The sequence below is a fragment of the Sander lucioperca genome, chromosome 14 (assembly GCF_008315115.2).
Source record: "Sander lucioperca isolate FBNREF2018 chromosome 14, SLUC_FBN_1.2, whole genome shotgun sequence".
Taxonomy (NCBI): domain Eukaryota; kingdom Metazoa; phylum Chordata; class Actinopteri; order Perciformes; family Percidae; genus Sander; species Sander lucioperca.
Genome location: NC_050186.1, coordinates 22,521,288 through 22,534,454, shown reverse-complemented (window position 1 = coordinate 22,534,454; position 13,167 = coordinate 22,521,288). Strand labels below are relative to the sequence as shown.

At 40.2% G+C, this 13,167-nt stretch overlaps 1 protein-coding gene across 5 annotated transcripts in view; it reads right to left on the bottom strand.

Moving 5' to 3' along the window:
* rgs3a (regulator of G protein signaling 3a) overlaps positions 1–13,167 on the bottom strand; it is a 160,544-nt gene that overhangs the window by 47,160 nt on the left and 100,217 nt on the right. Inside the window, exon 1 of one of the 5 annotated variants that reach the window (XM_031277738.2) lies at positions 12,757–12,975. The exons of the other annotated variants lie outside the window; for them this stretch is intronic. The gene's annotated coding sequence lies outside the window, so the exon portion shown is untranslated. Of the gene's footprint in view, positions 1–12,756; positions 12,976–13,167 lie in introns of those variants that run through there. 5 annotated transcript variants of the gene reach the window in all.

Here is a 13,167-nt window from a genome sequence, read left to right as displayed (position 1 = left end):
AAATCACAAGTCCTCCGCTCAGACTACAAAATCAATTCAGCAAGTCTTGTGAAGGGCCTCATTGTGCTGGTCAAGTTGTCCCACAATGACAAGCTGGAGTCACAAGATGCTATGCTTTAACTGGAGATAATGCTGCCTCTTTGGAGACAGCTCTCATGATATTTCACAAGTTGTTTGTGTACTATTGCAGCTTAATTTAGTCTCTCTTAAATTAGATACTGTTGCCCTGGTTATATTCTTCTCTTAACTGTTGACCTGCATTCATGAACTCTGCAAATAACTTTGAGGACTTTCAGTCAGGATCAACTTAAAAAATAAACATACTAATGTTATCCATACTGTCTGAAATTGTAGCTCAGATAAATACTGTATTAGAGTGTGTGTGCCAAGAATAGAATCCATATATATTACTTTTTTTTTGGAGGGCCTGGACTAGAAGCAGCAGATATGTCCCAGTCTCACGGCAGTTTGTGTAAATGTCACGTTATTTGAATCTATTGATTCGTGTTCACGGGGACGTTATGGAGCGTCATTTTCGGGAGTATCCCAGCCTTCTCCCGGCGTTTATTGTGGCGCGTCCCCAGCGGGCCGCCTCCCGGGTTATGGAGCGTCATTTTCGGCTGTTTCCCAGCCGTCTCCCGGCGTCCTTTCCCCGAGAAAATAACGTGACATTTACACGTAAAAAACGAGAAAAACATCCCCGTGAACACGAATCAATAGATTCAAATAACGTGACATTTACACGAACTGCCGTGAGACTGGGTTGGATATGTACATGATTATTTGTATATATTAAACGGTGTGAACTGTGATCTGTATGTATATTGGCACAATCAAAGTATGTCTAGAGGACACTGAGGTCTGAAATTAAGGTTGCTGCAACAATATGACCTCATATTTTTGTAATGTGGGCTGTGGAGAACCTCAAGGCTTTGTTCTGAGACTGTTTCTTTTCTCTGTGTACACATACTATCACTCCTTGAAACTATATTCAGCCATCAAACCAAATAATCTCTTATTAACCTTTACCTCTGATGTCTTGCACCAGACTGAGATGTTACGCTAAGGTTCAAATGTGTTTGTTGTGTAAGCCATTAAATCCCATGACTGGAAATAATACTTTGCCTTGTTGTGCGCCATGCAAATTCTGTGTAATGTTCATATTACAGCATAGCGCTAAGTCTAGAAATAAAGTCAAACAACATACTATGTATATGAAGCAAGAGCAAGAGATAAACCTACTTCAAACTCATTTATTTCCTGATTGTTACTTACCAAAAAGAGATTAGCCCTTCACAAACAAAAGACAAAGACTAGACGACTTTCTGACAGCAACAGTTTCACTGCAGAGAAGACACAGCTGTCGACATTGGCCAATAACGGTGAGACAAACACCCTTTCTATGACCAGTTTTCTTTAAAACTCCAGTTTTTGTTAGAAACATGACATATTTTATGGGGGAGTAAAGGTGCTGCCTTTGACTGCAGCCTCCATTATTGATAGACCTACCTAAACTGTTCTCTCTCTCGCTCTCTCTCTCTCTCTCTCTCTCTCTCTCTCTCTCTCTCTATATATATATATATATATATATATATATATATATATATTTATCTATCTATCTCTACAACAGTTATAACGTTTAAAGGTACAATATGTAACTTTTCTGCATAATGTCTAAAAACGACCATACCTATGTTATATATATTTTTTGAGTTGTGTAGTTACACTATCCCAAATGTTTCCATCAAATGGCAAACCCAGAGAAATCTGTTATTTTATTTTCAGACACGTCACGTTTCATTTAGTCGCCTGTCAGTGGCGTCATAACCTTTCACCATCTAGTTACTCGTAACTTCCGTCAAAACATGGGCACTGAGATGATACATTCGAGAATAATTGTAAATCATACGTCACAGAAAAAAATACTGGTAACACTGCTTTTTCTGCCAAAATGCATCATTTTGTGATTAATTACATGCCACTTTGCAACACAGTAATACAGCAGAAACCTTATTTATTGATACATGTCAATATTAATCCAGCTTAATGTTACTACAATGTCTGGTTGACAAGTAGCTAGCTAACATTAATGCTAGCTAATGCTTGGTGGATAACATCATAGGGTTACAACATCGTTCAACACGCTCATCAAGTTATTAGTAATATGATTGTTTTGACCATGGATAAAAGCAGCATTGCGCTAACCCACGAATAAGTTCACTAGTAATGCTAACGTTAGCTGTATAGATAGACGATTAATCTAATGCTAATTTAGCCAGCTAGCACAGTCCGGTCTGCCTGCCTCACTCCCCCAGCACAAAGAGACATCATTCGGGATGATAGCTGACAACACAGCCGGGACATGTAGCAATAGCTAGTTACCGTTAGCCCCAGCCGGTGCTTACAACGCTAACGGTAGTTTAATGAAGCATCGGGAAACAGAGAATGGTTTTCCGAATTTCTCCCCCCTTCGCGTTTAGCTGTCTTTACAGTTAGCTAGCTACATTAACCCAACAACAGGTGTGTTAAGCACCAAAACAAATAGTTGAGATTACAGAAAAGTGAAGGGGGAGATCGGGCAGCTGGGAGATGTTCTGCTGCTGCACAACAGGCATCGAACATCATCGCCATCGCGGAGATCCCCCCGGCAATCCCCACCCACACCCGTCTCTCAGCCTCGTTGAGTAGCTAGCTAGCGTTACAACAAACCCCGTAAAAAGGTGACACTGGCATGTGAAATATACTGTGATAGTGTGATAAAACCTGCTAATGTTAGCTGCTAATGTTAGCTTGCCGGCTCACTAGCTAACTGGTCAGCCAGCTACCAATACAGATTGAATCAAGAAAAACGTAATTATATTGGGGAAACTGCAGCTATTTTATTAGCATGACATGAATAAACGTTACTAAATGTAACGTGAATAAACTTGAATGGGTAAACTCGTCCGTGAACAGATGCATTCTAATCATAGACTGTATATAGAAGATTCTAATCAACGATAGCGTTTAGCAATAAAAACTCCCATATTTCCACGCAACTTCCCTACGTCATCAAACGTCTGTGTTTACAATCCATTGTTTTGGTTGAGAGACCCCTAGCGGCAGAAAGTTACATATTGTACGTTTAAGTATAATGAACTGGCTAAAGGTCTGGCTTGCAATAAAGCATTGCATCAATGGGTGTTGGGCTCTGCCAGGGTTGTCCCCAAGGGGGTAAGCTTCGCTTCAGAGCTCAAACCTCCTATGGCGCCATTTTGATGCTACAAAGCGATCACCCGACGTTAGCATTCCATTGACTGCCATTCATTTTGACGTCACTTTGACAGCGAATAACTTTACATCTGAAGCATTTAAAGACTTTATTTGTCCATTGTTTATTTCTAAAGAAACACGACAATGTATAAAAGGCTCCATTACCTTGTACCTCATGTTATGGCTCCGTACCAGACGTTTTTGTAAAAATAGGCTAACGATTGTGTCATAACCACGGGACTTACTGTCGCATAGTAGAGGAATTACCGTATAGTACAGGAGAAGCTCGCAGGCAGTTTCGACTTACATTGGCTGTTTAAGTTTAATTACTAATGTGAACTAGCATTTTAGTTAGTAATAATTAGCCTGTGTCCATGTTATCTCCTTACATATACCTATGCTCTCCTTCTCTATAAGATTGGGAATGATTGAGATTTCTCTTGGCACAGCTACCAGAAGACTTACAACTTTCAGACAGGTTGCTCGTCACATTTACGTCGTCTCTCTCAGTTGGAGGCTGCGCAGTAACGCTCTGCGCTCACCGGAAAACTGCTTCTATTATCCTTCACTGGTCTCCGTCCAGAGCAACGGGATCTGTTGGTCCATTCTTATATACTGTCTATGGTTGTCCATTGTCACAGATTCTGTTTGTAATCTTCATAGAAAAGATCTCAAGATGCAGCCAGGGAGGCTAGGGTGTCAGGTTTAGGGACCTCAGAATCACTTCCTTGCTCTTTGCAGATGATGTGATTATGTTGACTTCAACAGACCGTGACCTACAGCACACACCAAGGTTGTGTGCAGCCGAGTATGAAGCAGTCGAGAGTCAGCACGTCTGAGGCCATGCTTCTCTGCCAAGAAACGGTAGATTGCTCCCTCCAGGTTGGGAGTGAGTTGCCGCCCCAAGCGAAGGAGATAAAGTCTTGTTCAAGAGTGAGGGTAAATTGGATCGTGAGATGGACAGGCGGATTTGTGCAGCACCAGCAGTAATGCAGGCGTTGTAGTGGACTGTTGATGAGGGAGCTGAGCCTCAATTTACCTGTCAATCTACATTCCAATACACACCCACGGTCACAAGTGTTGAGTAGTGACCTAAAAAATTGGGGTAAGGAGCTCAGACATCCAGAGGGAGCTAGAAGAGTCGCTCCTCTTTTGCAAAGGAGTCAGTTGAGGTGGTTTGGCCATCTGATCAGGATTATCTTATCTGGCTTGAAACGCCATGGGATTCCCCTGGTAGAGCTGGAAGAAAAAGAAGATGCGGGGGAGAGGGACGTCTGGACTACCTTGCTTAGCCTGCTGCTACCGCAACCCTGCCCTGGATAAGCAATGGAAATGGATGGATGGATGGAGGAAGAATTCACAAACAAATGTATAAATCTTGAAAAATCCAAACCCCCAAAGAGCAGTACTGAAAAACTGGTCATTGGCCACACCTAATTGGCAACCCTCACTCTATTTTATTTTTTAGGATGCCTTATCATTCTAGAAATGGATATTTCTCTGAGAAGCACAATCCAAGGTTAATCAGACCTTTTGCTTGTGTGTTTCTTTGGGTGATGTCAGTTTCATTTACCATTTTTCCAGTGTGGCCACTATGAAGCCCTTTGAGACTAGAGCAGTGACTCGGGGCTATATATAAACTTGACTTGATGTGCATGGATATATACAACTGTCTCAAGGTGATCCAGACCTCTAATTTTCCCATCTAACTCCTTCTTAACCTCCCTGTGACCCTATCTAAATGGTTCACAGTAGTGTTACAACAGGGCTTCTTACTAATGCACTGCGTGTATGAGGGGTATTTTTAGAATGAAATGCACTTTCATAAAAACACCCATGTGAAAGTAAAGCCTCTGTCTTTATCCCTTTCTGCCCCTCCTTTTCCTGTTCTTTGTGGCCTAAGTCAGAATAGTCACAAAAAAATATGATTTTTGATTGTTTTTGAGGCTTGCCATAGTATTCATAGTATGAACATTTTGAAACATCATGAGATAAACATTTATTTTTCTATCTATCCATCATACATTTAAACGTGACGTTTACACAGACAGTTTTTCCCTTTCTTTTTCTCTACTTTGCTGACCCCCATCTCTCTTTCCCTGTCTTACATACATAAATCCCTGACTGTAGAAGATATGGCTTGAGACACAATGGTGCCACCTGTCCTGTCCGATACACTTGTTCGTTCTCACACTCTCTACAGTTGGCACACACACACACACACACACACACACACACACACACACACACACACACACATGGAAACACACACAATCAAGCCGCTTCAAATTAACCCTGTCTTTCAAGCCTGTCTTCATGTTTTATACGAAAAAGAACAGACATATTAACAAACTTGTTCATCTTCAAGACATTTTACTATGATGACATTTACCACATTGCCTACACTCGTTACACTCTTTTTCTTTCTTCAAAAGATACATGAATAGACACAAGCTAATGGGCTTGCGTTGATGTGTGTGTTTATGTGTATGTACAACACACACAAACACACGTGTACTCAAATAGGTCTCAAAGTCATCAATGATTCACACGATTACAATCTCTTGCATTGCCTCAATAAAGCAAAGAAACAAAACCAGCACTAAAAGGCAGGAAGAGTGGGATGCAGGGTAAGAGAGTGAATAGATGGAGGAGACAAAGTGGATAAGACAAGCAGAATGGAGGAGGGGAGTCAGTGAATGGCAACAACACAGAAATTAGATGAGTAAGTGGAAGAGGGCAGAGAGAAAGAAACAAAACAGGAGAGGAGATCTTGGAAAATGTCCATCTTGTTTTTTTTAATATGGACCATAATGGACCATGAACAGCATTACTGGTCCGACAATGACCTAACGAGCAAATGAGCACCTAACAATAACTCTGCCTGGCAACATTTCAAACAGACAACCCATTAAAATCAGCTACAGTATAGTAAATAAACTACAGTAAATAAGCTACATTGTGCAAACATGAGTTTCCAAAAATAATCTTAGAAGTGTTTTGTCCGTCTAGATATAATATATAATTTAATGCCTTGTTTGCCAGCTAACTCCTTGTGTTTGATAAGCTAAAACTATGCTTCATCATGTTAGAGATTATGCCAGTTATTTGTAAGCCAGAAGGCAGCCATACTGGCTACTGACATATTTCCGTCACAAGTTAACGGGCCCCATTGAAATATACTTGAGGTCATTTCACACATTTTATACAATTCTTCATGTGCATTGTGCAGAAAACAGGGGGCCTTTGTTGTATGCCATATCCCATTTTTCTCTCCTCTTTTCCTTTCAGATATCTACTGTCTCTGTCAAACAAAGGCAAAACTACCCAATTTTGTACAGAGATTCATTGTCCCCAGAGGATGAATCCAATCCCTTGGTGATTCCCTGACTTTTACACTAGCACCACCAGCAGGTTAACATTTGTGGTTCAGAGTAGTCCAAAGATTTAAAAAAAGAAAAAAAATCACAAATAAGTCAAACAAAAGAATACTTTTGGGGGAAAGGCCTGACTGTTCTGAAGCTTAATTTAAAAAACAACAACTATAGCATATCAATTTCAACTTACATGCAGATCTGACTCTTTTGAACACAGACTGAATTCATATGCCACAACTAATGCACATATTCCAAATACATATGAATGCTTTTCAGCCTGGGGAGTCTCAAAATAGGATAAGATTTTATAAGTCAAAATGGCCGTCGTAGGGGGAAGCTAACCTAGACCTTATTTCCTGCATTCTCTGACCTATTAATTTGCACAACTACAGAAATAGAGTTCCGAAACTGCATCCAGAAATTTTAAATACCACATTATATTAAGAAACAAAGTTACACTTTCCAGTGTCACCTGTCATATTACTCATTCATGACTCATATTTGGTGTAACTGGGTAACGAACACAGAACAAACCAGGTGAGAGCAGTAGTTACCCCAAAAATCATTTTACCAAAAATCTCCCCTTAAGAAATGATGACCTTCATTTGCCAAAAAAATATTCTTATTCTGAAGGTCTAAATCTCCGAAGGTCAAATAAAGATAGAGCTAGATAGGTCAAATAAATATAGAGCTACAGGAAAACACACTCTCTCTCTCTCTCTCTCTCTCTCACACACACACACACACAAACAGTCACCCAGGGACAATTATGTGAACTCTGTCCCACAGTTACCATGGCAACGAGAGAAACCCATCCCATGGGAGCAGCTGTGCTTGTGGATTATTTTTTGGGGCTTTTCCGCCTTTATTTGAGAGGACAGCTAGGTGAGAAAGGGGAGAGAGAGGGGGATGACACTGAGGAAATCGTCACAGGTCGGATTCGAACCCTGGACCTCTGCGTCGAGGCATAAACGTCTCAGTATATATGCACCTGCTCTACCCACTTAGCCAACCCGGTCACCTGCTTCCCAATTTCAAGGTGCCATCTTTCATCTTAATCTCTTTCCTTCCCTTTCCTCCTTTCTCTATTTAATTTCTGTGACCTGGTTGTTTTTAAGTAAGACATTACATCCAAAAGCTTTAAAGTATTCCCCTGCTTCACTCTGGTAATATTAATGGTTTAATGTTTCCACCATTACATTTGCCAAATCCATCTCCAAACTCAATAAATGCAGCTCAACTCAATTAGCAATGCTGTTAAAACAAAACAAAAGAACAGGGTCTTCTCTTCCTCTTTGCCTGTCTCCACTCTCTTCGATGGTACGACAGCAAGTTGGCTGGCTGGATGTCAAAGTGATGTAACTCCACACAATCAGTCTGCATTACTCTTGTTTACCCTGTTCTGTTGTGTCACAGACTTATCTCATTGATTTCTTTTAAGGACGACACGTAAGGTCAGTGAAGTTAAGAGAAGATGTCCTGCTTACATAACTCAGAGGGAATAGATGAAAATATTGAGAACAAGAAATAGGCACAAAGTTAATCAAACTGGGCACTATCACCCTTGTTCTTCTTTAACTTTAAAGTATTCCCATGTCCTTGGTTACAGATTAAAGGACCATTTTTAGAGTGTTATGTTTCAGCCCATTTGTTTTTGGCGCATTCATTACAACTATAACATACTTTGCATGCTGAAAGAAAGAAAGAAAAAAAAGTTCTTTAGATTAGTTTTAAGTACAGTACAGATTAGTTACAGTTATGTTTTTTCCTTTTCACCCTCAACAGCTTCCCACACCCTGGAAATTGTGTTTGATGAGTGCCAGGCCTTCTCTGGTTTAGATCTTTAATGCATTTGTCCTGCCTACCTAACTTTTAATTGTGGTGAAATGAATGGTAGATTTGAGAGAAAAAATGTTAACCTCACACTAACATCTTTATCTTATGCAGAACTCAGATCCTGCACTAAAGGTAAAAGCAGCGATACACTATAAAAAAAATACTCCATTACAAGTAAAAGTATTGCTTTGAAAATGTTATTTAAATAAAGTACAGAAGTATTATCAGCAAAATGTACTTAAAGTATCAAAAATAAAAATACTCATTATACAGTTTGTTGATGCAAATAACAAGCAAGTGTGTGGGACTGATGGGAAGGCAGCCTGTACGTTTGAGTGTGTATCTACGCGTGCATGTCTATGCCAACTACTGTAAATATATATTAAGCATGTTTTGGCATGTACTTTTGAGGGCAATCTATGGTCTGAAGATTTAAGAGCCATTATTGGTTTGTGTAATACCAATAACTCATTAAGGGACCAGACCATATAAATGATCAATCTCTGAATGGTTTCATTACATGCACTGGCCGCTTTTGCCCTCGATTTCACTGAGAGACGCGCGATGAGGCTCTAATAGTCTTTTATCTGTCAGACCCCTCCATTATGATCAGACCGAGAGGGAAGGAGAAAAACAGAAAATGAAAAAAGGAAGCAAGGGAAGTAGTGAAAAGGGGTTCAGTAGATCAAAAGAAAACCAGGTGGACAAGATGTCAGGTGAACACTGGGAACATAAAAGAACATTTTTTAACTGAATCATGAAAAGTATAGTATCAAAATACTACAGGCTTAAGAGAGTAATAAAATTGACCAATGCTTTTGGTCACAATGTATAGTAAAAAGTAAAATTAGCAACATTATCATCATATAGTTAGAGTCCATCCACTCCAATGCATTAAATATTACTGCTATTCATCTACCAGTGCTGCAGGGTAGCAGGAATATTCTGTATGTCAGCAATACTAATTACAGCAAAATAGCTTCTACTTGGCAGTGAGTTAAACCTTGAAGATGTCAACTGTTTTTTTAGCTGATCAATTTATCAGCATGAGGCTTATTTTCATTTATTTCAAGCGGATGACGTAGCCTTCCTGTACATGTCCATATCGTTGAGGACTAAGTATTACCAACCACCCCCCAACTGCTGCTAATGCACCCCAACACTTTATCATATACATCTAACTTGTTGTGCAATGTTTTTATCTTTAATTATCTTGTTTTTATCTTCTTAACTTGTTTTTATCTTGTTTTCTATTGCTGCTGGTCATGGAAATTTACCAAACGTAATTTTGTTGCATGCCTCCAATGACAATAAAGTGTGTTATGTGTGTGTTTAAGTTTTAGTCATTACATTGCAATCTAACTAATTTAAAGAATAACATGGTGCACTGCCACTCCTACAAAACCTTTGGAATAATCCAGATGTGATCCTAATGTGAGTGTCACATCCAAAGATGCAAAGGCATTATTGATAGAAGCTGAGGGTTCAGAGAGAAAATGTCATTGACGTAACTTTCCCCATAATGCCAGGCAGCTGAAGACAATGTGACTACTGAAAAAGACTGGAAAAGGCCTTTATAGAAAGAGCAAAGAGAGAGAGAGAGAGAGAGAGAGAGAGAGAGAGAGAGAGAGAGTGTGTGAGTAAGAGAATAGAGAGAGAAGATGCATCCATCTGTGTGTCCTTTGTGTCTTACATTTTGTGTGTGTGTGTGTGTGTGTGTGTGTGTGTGTGTGTGTGTGTGTGTGCGCCTGTGCGACAAACAAGGGGTTATGATGTGTGTAGCAGAGATGGGAGTAAGTCACACATGGGCAAGTCACAAGCAAGTCTCAAGTCTTAACCTTCAAGTCTCAAGCCAAGTCCAAATCATTTTTTGTGACAATCAAGCAAGTCAATTCATAGCTTGAACATGACATATAAATATATAATAGACGATCTTTGGTCACATCTTACTATTCTGACTTCGAGTGATCTCTCCTCACAATAAACAATCTTTGTTCTCCCTCGGATGACGTATTGCCAGCTTTATATGGGCGTAATGTGTGACGGACCTGTCTTCCATTGGTTTACAAGACAAAAACAAGCATCTCCCAAAGCATCACGGGAAACAAACTGGATGGTTTGCATCAGAGCTAGCGGCAATCGGCGGAGATAAACGGCTGAAAAATCATAAATTATGGACATAAAGTGTATCAATCTTGGATGTAACAGTATGGATTAATTGCACAAAGACCCTGAAAAACTCTGGACTTCCAGGCTGCATACAAAAACTCAATATCAGAGGGGAAAATATATATATATTTATTAAACAGAAAGTCAATTCATTTCAAGTCATTTGACTCAAGTCTAAGTCATGAATATCAAGTCAAAGTCAAGTCAAGTCTTTTATGAATGTTTATCAAAAAAGTATCAAGTCCTAAAATTTGCGACTCGAGTTTGACTCGAGTCAAGTCATGTGACTCGAGTCCCCCATGTCTGGTGTGTAGTCTCGCTTTGCCAGACCCTCCTCCAAAGCGCGCTGAAGGGGAGTCTGGCTACTCCACATAGCATTCAGGGATGGGAGGAAAACGTACTCTGGTTTAGTGGCATTTCTTTAAACCAATCAGAATCATTATGGGCGGTGCAAAACTCCGCACAGAGCCGCTGCAAAATAGCCTTGCGAGAGAAAACTCAGATTGGATAGATTGTCTAGCTAGCTGTCTCAATTTACCCTGCAGAGATCTTAGGAGCAGTCAACAATAGTCCTCATAAATCCACCAAATATAAAATTCCAACACAAAGAAAGTGGAAGGAAATGGAAAATACATGCATCCGGCGGAATTTCCTGCAGCACCGGAGCAATCCCGGAAGTGGAACACGAAGGATATAGACTATGATGTGTGTGACATTGGGTTTTTTTGTGAAAAAAATGTAATGTCCGCAACACTGCTTTAAGCTCCCATATTTAATATAAAGGCAACATTTCGACCCTGCTTGGTCTTCTTCATTGTTTTTTTTTTCCCAGGTAATAACAAATAACAAAAATCTCATCCGTTCAAGCTGGGACTAGCTGCATAACACCAGCTGATGAATCACATTTATGTGTGTGTGTGTGTGTGTGTGTGTGTGTGTGTGTGTGTGTGTGTGTGTGTGTGTGTGTGTGTGTGTTTGCATGTGGCGCAGCAAAGGGATGGGCCATTGACACTGTCTACTATTGATTAAGCATAAGGGAAAGATTGAGGGAAGGACAGAGGAGGCGAGAGGAAAGGAGAGTGTTCTTCCCATGCTTCTTCTCTTATTTAACAAAAAAAACCTTCAAAAACTCCATATATCTTTACACCACATTCATTCAAACGAAAGAGACCATTTGCTCAAACACTGTGTTATCAATCATCTCTCTCTCTCTCTCTCTTGTATCAATGGGCGCCAACACAAACTACACACCCCTGCATCTAATTCTCTGTCTCTCTCTTTCTTCTTCTATGAAAAGAAAAAAAAACACAATTCCTCTAATGAGGAAAAGAGAAATGCAATTTCCCCCAGTGTGCTTCCTGTTGTTGTTTTCTCCTCTGGCCCCTCTGTTTGCTCTCTCTATCATGTTCAGCTTGGATCTGACATGGTTTAGTTTTTTTTCTCTCTACCCCTTCTCTCTCTCAGTCTCCCTGTTTTCACCCAACGACTCTCCAGCCGCGTGGAGGGTTAAATCATGTCACTGGCATACAGCCAAGGAAGAAAATGACTGAAGCAAAAGCGCCAAACAGGGGATGTAAATAATCTGTTGTTCAGAGAATACTGTCCATAACTCTTGTTTACTGAGTGAGAGAGAGGGGATATTACAGACATACAGTATATTAAAGCTATGAGAGAAAGGAAAGATAAGTGAACGGAGTGATAGAGACAGAATAAAACAAAGACATAAAGTAAGATGTAAATGTAAACCAAACAAAAAACAACAGCCAGAAGCAGGTAGAAATGGTGACGTTAAATGAATAAAAAGTAGCGCATGACACTGACACCCAACTCCTCATATGAGCGTGCAAGATGCCTTGTGATAAATAAGCTTTTATTGCTTTTTCCTATCTTTCCTCCCATCTCTCCGTCCTGTTGCTATCTCCGTATGACTAAACCACTCCCTGCCCCCCAGCAGAACAACAATATCAGCAACTGAAACAAACCACATGAATACTCTAAATAATACAAAATACTTCCCCAAAGCCAAAGAAAAGCACCATAAAATCAATTTGCATGATACCTCTCCACAAAATAAGATTTACTCTATACTGATGAGAAATAAAGTGATGGTACATAACCCTACCTGGCAAGAGGAAGCAGTTCCAGGTTACAATCCACTTATGGCAGATACAGCCACTTCACACATCCCCATTAAAGTGGCCTACTTCCTCTGTCAAACTGTTGTGTGAGTGTTTGCGGCTGGATAGCTGGGCTGGTGTGTGTGATTCTGTCAGTGTGGGCTAGGCCAACTGAACAGTGCATACACAAAGAGCGAAGGAGAGAGAGAGAAAGAAGGGGGAAGAGAGAGAGAGAGAGAGAGAGAGAGAGAGAGAGAGAATGCCCAAGAGGCTAAGAAGGTAGACTCCCAAGCTGCACAAACAAGTAAGAAGGAAAGAGGGAGGAGATAGAAATAATGAGAAGAGACAATTGAGCAGCACAGCTCAGAGAGAAGCATATGCTTACATCTGCGTGGTGCGTATATTCACTGAACATA